This window comes from Passer domesticus, chromosome 2 (assembly GCF_036417665.1).
Source record: "Passer domesticus isolate bPasDom1 chromosome 2, bPasDom1.hap1, whole genome shotgun sequence".
Taxonomy (NCBI): Eukaryota; Metazoa; Chordata; class Aves; order Passeriformes; family Passeridae; genus Passer; species Passer domesticus.
The window spans coordinates 22,247,005-22,255,791 of NC_087475.1; the positions used below are offsets into that span (position 1 = coordinate 22,247,005).

Sequence of the window (8,787 nt, forward strand, 5' to 3'; positions counted from 1 at the left end):
TGCATTATATGATAAACACCAACCATAGCAAAAAAATATAATAAAAGTATTATTACAAGTAGAACAGAATCATGCATTTGGACTATTTTTTGAAAACTGAAACACTTATTCAAGTATGAAATCCACTTACGATAAAAAAGAAGAGATTACTACCAAAAGTAATCAACTCATGCATTAATGTCATCTTATACACGTAAGTTACAATATATCATATTCTGATTAGTATTTTTCCTAAATGCTAATTACAACTACAGAATTCTTAATCTAACAGCATGGAGTCCTGCAGTTTCATTTGCTGTAGTGAAATGATTAATTCTAATTCTCAGGTAGCTATGTTTTCATGCAATTAACGTCGGTGTCTTTCTCCACTCCTAGAATTACCAAGTAAACCTCTTTACGAAGAGGATAAACTGATGCATCCAATCATTTATAACACATGTGTACACTTTTATTAACATAAAACCTGGTCATTCTATGGAAAAAGAAAAACCAGAGTGACTTTTCTCATTATGATTTTAGTCTGCTAATTGTCTAAAATTTACACTGAAAAAGAAAAATGTGAAAGCTGTGAAAGTGAGGCTCAACAAAACCACACGAATCCTGTTGCTTTAGAGATCCAGCCTAATGCTTTTAAAAGAGTAAATTACATAGCTGATAGGTTCCAGTTCTTTTCACATACAGGCTGACAAAGAGGAAGAAAAGATGCAGGACAGAATGCCAAATTTTGAAAATCTAAAAGCACTTCCAGAGCTGGTATGGAATGTATAACATGCAGGACAAAATTATCCAGATGAATTTATTTTATATTATATTTCTGATAACTACATGTTCCAAGGGGTAATAGGCTCCTATTTAATAAACCCATCAAAAATAGTCAGAAACCCAAAGCCAATGAGAAAGGAAAAAAATTTGTTTTTTGACACCAAAGACTATGTCTCATATCTGCTGACAGTGAGAAAAAGAATGAACATTCAACATCCCTCTGTTTAATCTTGTTAAATCAGATTACATAACATAAACTTGTGTTTTCTTTGCTTTCATAAAACATTCACTTTATATTGTTTATTTGTTTGATTGCATTATTTGGCTTGATCTATGATGGTCTACCAAGTAATTTCTAGTCATTTAACATAAATATTTAACAGGATTTTTTTTTTCTTTTTTGTTATAGGCACAGAGAGACATTGACAAGAAAAACTTTACAAGCTTTATACAACACCTTTTTGTTTATCTTTTAGTAGCTATAGGCTCAATGCTGACACATATTAATTATGGTCTGAGATTAATAACAGACAATGTAGACAAAAATCAATATTAGTAGCTGAATGATACAGTATTTATTCCCTAATGGGGATGTGTGCAATAAAAACTTCTATATCTGTTGTAAACGCACTGAATCTTCTGTAGGTTATAGCAGGCACAGAAACCTCCAGTGAACTCTCATTAGTCCTCTTTTACATAGGACTTCACCCTAAGATCCAATATCACATCAAGTGACAGGAATCTGCCTTAACAGAGCAAACCATAAAATATTGATGCATTTATTTTCTGAGTTCAATCCTATTTTTCAATAGCCTTTTCCAAAAACTCCAAAATGGAAGAGACCATAGTCTCTTCTCTCAAAGTCATCCAGATTTTGAATTCCGTAATGCCATTCAAAGTAATGTAATTTGTCTTCCAAGAAATTCCCCCTTAAGGCACTCTAGAATTCTCATTTCTCTCTCTTGGAGCACCTCATATGTATCTTGTATTTTATCGGTCATTGATTAAGAATCTTAAACCTTTTAATTTTACCATGTATGAGTGCTTTTTCAGATACAAACTTTTCTCCATGACATTTCCTTTAAACATCTAAATCACAGTATAGAAATTTATATCTATAAAATTTATATCTGGTCTAAATCTAACTTCTTTCAGTTTAAAACTTATCTTTAAAACTTGACTTATCACAACAGACCCTAATTAGATATTTGGTTTTATCTTTTTTTAAAGCCCCTGTAAGTACTGAAATGTTGCAATTGTATGTCCCAGATCTCTTCCTCAGGCTAAATGACCCCAGCTCTCAGCCTTTCTTCAGAGGAGAGCTGCTCCATCCCTCTGGTCATTTTTGTGGACCCATCCAAACAAGTCTGTGCTTTTCCTGTGCTGAGTACCCAAAGCTGAATGCAGTACTCCAGATGGGACTCCAGAGCATCTTAGGGGCAACATGTCCTGATGTATTTTGAGATAACACCTTGGGATGTCATCTCAATCTAAGAATCTCAAATTTAAATTTTAATAGATCATCCCTGAGATCTAATTAGGGAACATCCACAGAGGGTCGCTGAAGGCCATATTTTATCACTGAACAAGTTAACCACAAGCCTGTATTTAGTTATGTACTTTTTATTTATTTTGTAACTGGACAATGAAATATGCTGCCAAAAGAACTTATTTTGTGTGTGTGTTTTTGTCTTTTAAAATCTCACTTTGTTTGATGAACTGGGAGAAGAAAAAGCAATCACTTCCTGGCTGAAAAGAGGAAGAAAGTGGGTTTGTAATGTGAACAGATTCATTAAACCACTACGTAAATAGTGTTTTATTACTAATAAAAAGTCTGATTTTACTGGTGTTAGCAAAAGCAGGGATGAAGAGACTATGAAAGGAATAAAGCAAAGGACAAGATTTATTTTCTAAGATATTTGCATTAAATAATAGAAATTTTAAAAGGATGGGGCAAATGAATCAGAGGTGGGACCTGTTCCTTGCAGTTATGGAAACACTGAAATATCTGAAATCACAAGATTTGGTGCTTTTTACGGGATATGATGTGTCCAGATGCAGTAGCCATTTTGTGGTGTCTAGGAAAGTGCTGTCAGTGACTGTAGGGAAGGTATAGTATTTCCACAAATTGTACATCAGGAGCAAGTACCAGATATTGCTGGAGCATAAATTGGTGCATTGACCTCTGTCCCTCCAGCTGCGTGCAGTGATCCATCGTCTTCCCCATGTGTCACACAGACCATTACAGTACAGATCTGGCACTGCGACATTCAATAACAGGGTTGCTGTGCTGATGTCATAAAACTGATCCCAGGTCCTTAGAGCTGCAGAAGTCTTGCTATCTGAAGTAGAAATCTTGGGCTTAGGACCACCATTCTGTCATAATCAGGAAAATTTTAAATTGCACATTCTATAAGTTAAGAAAAAAATGTTTTACCTGTCCTTCCATCTTTTCATCATGGTGTAAATATGACCCAAAGATCCTGCCTGAGAGATTGCAGAGTGCAGTTTCAAGGACTGTTTTATTTTATTGGCTGAAAATTACTGCCTGTGTAACAGCTCAGGCAAAAAGCAATAAATCTCTCTCTGGATACTTGCCTGGCCTTCAGCTTTGCTAAAAGTATATGCTAAAAATCAAATTAGCTGAGAAACTTTATAGAAGTTGACTGTTGCCATTGCTGTATCTGTATGGAGAATGCCAGTGTTGCTAGACGTTTCTGAAAAGCTTTATACTCCTGAATGTATAATAGTGTAATCTCAGCATTACTTAAATCAGTAAGACCTGTTAAGCCCCAAGAAGACAGATACCTGAGAAACCAGTGCATTTTAATCCTTGTCACTTCTAGATGAACATGATTGAGATTGATATTCCTATTTGATGTAGCTGAAGCAGCTCAAACAATGATCAGATTTGTTTAGACAACTGGTTCATATGGTGTAATCCCTTTTGTGGGCCCATGAAGTCAACTATCCATGGAGATGCCAAACTACAACTAAGGGCCTGATCCCTTTGTCCACCTACTTGCCTTAATTCTGTAATTCCTAACAGCTATAGAACATTCTTACCGCAGCATTATAATGATCGACTGACAGAAAAATGAAGGGAGGAAGGAAGAACTGTTCAGGGACGTGCCAGCTCCCACAGACAGGCCAGGATGGAACCATGCAAAGATGCTGGCAGCAGCTTAGCTGCATCAGCTTGTCAGCTGGGTTTGTCACACTGGGCTCAGCACTGCACCAGGGGCCTGTGCTGCTTCTGACACTCTGCCAGGTTTAGTCAGCAGTAGCTCAGATCTCTGCTGTGATACCATAATGCACTAAAAATGTCTGAATTCATGATCCTCTCTGTCTTGAAAAGATTTCCTAAGGGTAAAATTTGGGAAAAACAGTCAGTACCTACCAGTTTTCCTTGTTCATTGGATATGTTTCACTACCTGCAGGACTCTAGGATTTTCAACAAACAGAAGATAAGTCAGCAGTGCCCAACAAATGCCACACGCATATGAAGTGAGCACCTCCAGCAGTTTTTCCAAAGGAACTCATGTGTTTAGGTCTGATAAAGTGCCAGGAAATAATAATTATATCTAAAACTCCCAGAACACAAGTCACTTCACAGCTAACACTTTTGCAGAGCGCCCTGAGATTCTCAAGAAAGCCTTGAGTTAAAAGGTGACATCCTGTGGACAGAGCCTTGAAGATGCACAAACTCTACTGTGACTTCAGCTAGGGGGAACTTCACTTTTTAAATTCCCTTTGTTATGTATGCACACCTAGCATAAAAAAAAGAGAGATCAAAGTTAGGTATGGCAAGTACTGCCATTTCTCAGTATGATCAGGTTTCTGGGATGTCTGACGGGAGGCAAACCAGAAGATCACACTGAAAATTGTGGTAGTTCCAGGGGCATCTCCAGCCCGGGAAGAGACTCTGTAAATAATACCAGGCATGTACACTGAAACTTGGAGGTCTGCTAACTCGATAAATCATTAGTACCCAGCATTAGGCAAAACCAGGATATGTTGATTGACACAGTTAGAGGGAAAGAGCAGGAAAGCAGACAAGGAAGCTGTGTTTCCTTTTCTTGGCAGTGAGGTCTCTCATTTAGGCTAGCAGGAGGTACTAACAACACCACCAACAAAAGCAGAAGTTTGTACTGCAAATTGTAAAAAATATATTGCTGCATTTTCTGGTAGCAGATCCCTTCAGTTAGAAACAGATACTCTGATATGTGTTGAATGTTGTGTATAATAGGTCACTCAACAGAAATCTGTCAAATGAATGTATGAGCATATTGCTAGGTAATAATGTTTAAGATATATATATATATAGGAAGATGATAGATAGATAGATAGATAGATAGATAGATAGATAGATAGATAGATAGACATAGAAAATATAAAACATTGATATTATTCTGCTACATTGTGAAAACAAATATGGCCAATGTCACTTGTAATTTAACAGGGTTGCTATTTTGTGTATTCAAAAGGCTGTGTTTAACATCCACATCTGCTTTTAGTTTCTTCAGGCTACAGTAATAGTAAGATATTTGTCATCTATCTCATAGAAACAATCTAATGATTAATCATTTTACGCTAAATGTCAAAGAGCAGCCCGCAATCAGCTTCTGAAGTTTATATTTAGGTATTTGCCAGTTTTCAGTTCCTGATAACAACCAGCCAGTCTGTTAATTTTTTTAACAATATTTTTTTCTTAAAACACTTTTGAGAAACTCTGTGAGGCTGCAAATTCTGTGGGTGAATGCTTGAAAGGATTTAAATTTATTACTAACAGTTTTTTCTTGAGGGAACAATAGTAAATATCTAAATCAGTTTTGATTGTACATAAATACAAAATTTCAGTGTAACAACAAAAAAGAAAAATCAGAGGCATGCATCTATTTTTTACTAATTGTTAATATGACTCCATTCATCTGATAAATGAAGAACTATGTTCAGCCTGGACTGTTAGATTTACCATTAATCCAGATGACATCACTTCTCTTTGTTGTAAAGTCAGAGTGTTTCTGGAGTTATAGCTGTAAAAGAAGGTCAAGTCACATTTTATTCAAAGAGTACATTTTCTAGAGCAAATAAAAGCACTAAAATAGGAATTTGGCACAATTTGTTTTTCAGGCATATCTCCACCTTACTTTCATTTATTTTTTGACATCTTAGACCAATACTCCCTGGAAGAAGTAACACTAAAAAACCATCATAATCACTTGCCATCAAACCAGTCACTCAACATAGATGACCCAGACTACTTAAGTAAGAGATATGAAATGCCTTGCTATGAGAAATTAATATCTGTGATTAATGTCACAGAAAGCACTTCTATGCCCTCTTCTATGGATTTTATTTTGATTAAGGTAATGAGGTTTTGCAAATGTGAAAATTTTAGTCAATTATACCATGTACAAATAGTGTGCTAAGGGCACAGTCATGGCTATACACCTTTCCATCCTAAAGACCTTCTCAGTTTCTGACTCTTTTATCACCCTGCATTACTGTGCAGAGTAGTAATGCACTATGGTATTTGGATCTATCACATCTTTTTATGTTATTTTATTTATCATAAAAGAGTTCTATTAGAACATTGAACTAAATAGATACTGGGAACTACCTTGCACCTATGATAATGAAATCTTTGCAGATATTAGTAGATTTTTTAAAATTGTTTTTACCTTTTTCATCTTATTTGTAAAATTTTGTTTGATAAATAAATGCAGGGATAGTTTTCTGACATTATTCTGCATATCCACCAGTGATAATTTCTGCCACACTGTTAGCAGTAAAATGCAATCAGAACCATATGTTTTTGGTGACTCTTGGTAAAACAGGAAGGATAACCTTATTGTGGATAATGGGACGACCTTATTTGTTAAATAGTGGTTCCTTCTTCTAAGCCCTACTTGTATTTGTGCTTCTTGCAGGAAGATTTCCTGAGCTGGTAATATTTTAGCACACAACCATTATAAATTGCTTATCTCTGTTGATGAACCAGGTAAGCTTGTTCTTGATGAAGATGAAAGCACAACTAAAAATCTATTTTTCATTTATTTGTTTGCATCCATTTCTTTCCAGCTAATAGGAAGGTACAATAATGGGAACTGACTGGCTTTTATTTGTGCTGAGGGAGTCTGCAAGGCCAAGGGATAGAAGCTATGCCTGTAGATAATGAAGGGTCAGGCACTATACTGACCAGATGAACATCAAGAAAAAAATTAGTGATAACTGCTTGAGGAACACTCAGGTATGGAGAAAAAAGAATGCAAGGAAATAATGAGGCCATATTAAGCTGACACAAAAGGCAGCTGTGACAGAACAAAGCTTCTGTGTGTTGCCACACTTCTGAAGAGGAGCTGTAGGCTACATCTTCTAATCCCTTGTATATTAATCCCTTAATAACAACAGTGAAATTATTGATCAAACTTTCGTTAATTAATTTTTGTGGGGTTATTTTTGGCAATAGGAAAAACCATAAACACAGTGTTAAATGTTGCTAACTAGACCGACAATTCTGCCCAAGAGAGTGTTGCTTCTAGAAAATACTAATATGTTTGAAATGTTTTACAAGACATATATGACACCTTAAATATTCTGAGGACAGGTTTAATCATTCAGTGCTCTGAGTTCAGTGCTGCCATGGGTAACTTTCTGACATCTTTTCACCAGGCTTTCTTAGGAAGGAGGTAAAACCAGTTACTTAAGTTTCAATTTCCTTCTGCCTCCTCTTGCATCCATTCAACATTTGCAAGTCTTTGCCTAAATTAGGCAGCTTGCTAGCACACCCTGTAAACCAGATTACTAAAACTGTCATTATTTTTAAAGCTTTCAGGATGGGCTGACAAGCACATGCAAATGAAGACAGCAAAGATCATAGTAATACAGAATGGTAAGAAGTAATGATAATGCAGAAATGGCAGAAACTGAAGAGCAAAAGTATATAGCTGTGACCCAAATAATGCCTCAACTTCTCAGGAGTGCTTGTCTCTTGTAGTGCACTCCACATCACCTGAGCACAAGGTGATGTTTGAAAGTGAGTAGAAGGATGCTCGCTGAAGTGCATCTGTCAGAGTAACTTTCAACTTCCTCATAATTACATTTAGTAGTATCATAGTACTTCCAGAGCAAATAATCCTTTTAATTGGTGTCCAACCCCTATTGATGATCACCTGTGCCATTACTAGGGGCTCCAGTTAGTCAGCTTTCTTCACAGCTTTGTATCAGGACCTTGGGTGGCAGTGGAGTGCTGGGTAGGAAGCCTATCTTGCATTGTATGGCTACAGCAGGTGCTTCAGCACACAACCAGATGTCCTGGGACCTTGTAGACCAGTCAGGGAGATATGTAACACATTCAGGAACCTAGAGAATAGACAGTGCTAAAAAATGGGCAATTGAATTTCAATATTAGACTTGGGGGTTTTTGTCATTGTTTAATTCTCGGTTTGTGGCATATATTTTTTCCTTGTAGACACCCCTTTTATTTTCTCATACATAAAATTAAAAGAGTGATTCAAACCTCCATTTTAAAGTATTTCAGATATACACTCCAGAAAAGTACAGTTAATAATACACGTAGTAATGATACATGAAAATATCCTGCACTAAAATTCTTTTGATTAAATATGTATTAACAATTGTAGGGAAAATATACAAAGATTTGTACACTCCAGCAGGCATATTATGCAAGTGGTGGCTTCTTGTCTGTTGTGCATTGAAATGCACAACAGCATCTGAATTGACCACAATGGAATATTTGGGAAGTATCTTGTGGGGGAAAAAAAAAAAGATAAAAAGATACAATGGGCAGACCATAGAATTGGAAAAGTATGAAAAAGATTCTCTTTGCATCAATGCAAAGTAATCTTTTCAATGTTTTTTTTTTCTAGGAATACTTATCCAGACTTCATCTATTTTGCCTGAAAAAGGGCTACATAATATACTTTTTTTCCTCTTGAGTTTTCATCAATATAACACTGTTTCAAGCAAGTTCACCCTTAAGCAATAGTTTTTGCTTTCAGC

The 8,787-nt window shown here is 36.0% G+C and overlaps 1 long non-coding RNA gene across 1 annotated transcript; it reads right to left on the minus strand.

The window, feature by feature from the left end:
• Positions 1–2,370: 2,370 nt before the first annotated feature.
• On the minus strand, positions 2,371–8,287 carry LOC135295246 (uncharacterized). The gene is made up of 3 exons (XR_010357280.1): positions 7,938–8,287; positions 5,738–5,798; positions 2,371–3,104 (listed from the first exon to the last, which is right to left on the minus strand). It is a non-coding gene; the product is annotated as an uncharacterized LOC135295246 (long non-coding RNA).
• Positions 8,288–8,787: the final 500 nt, after the last annotated feature.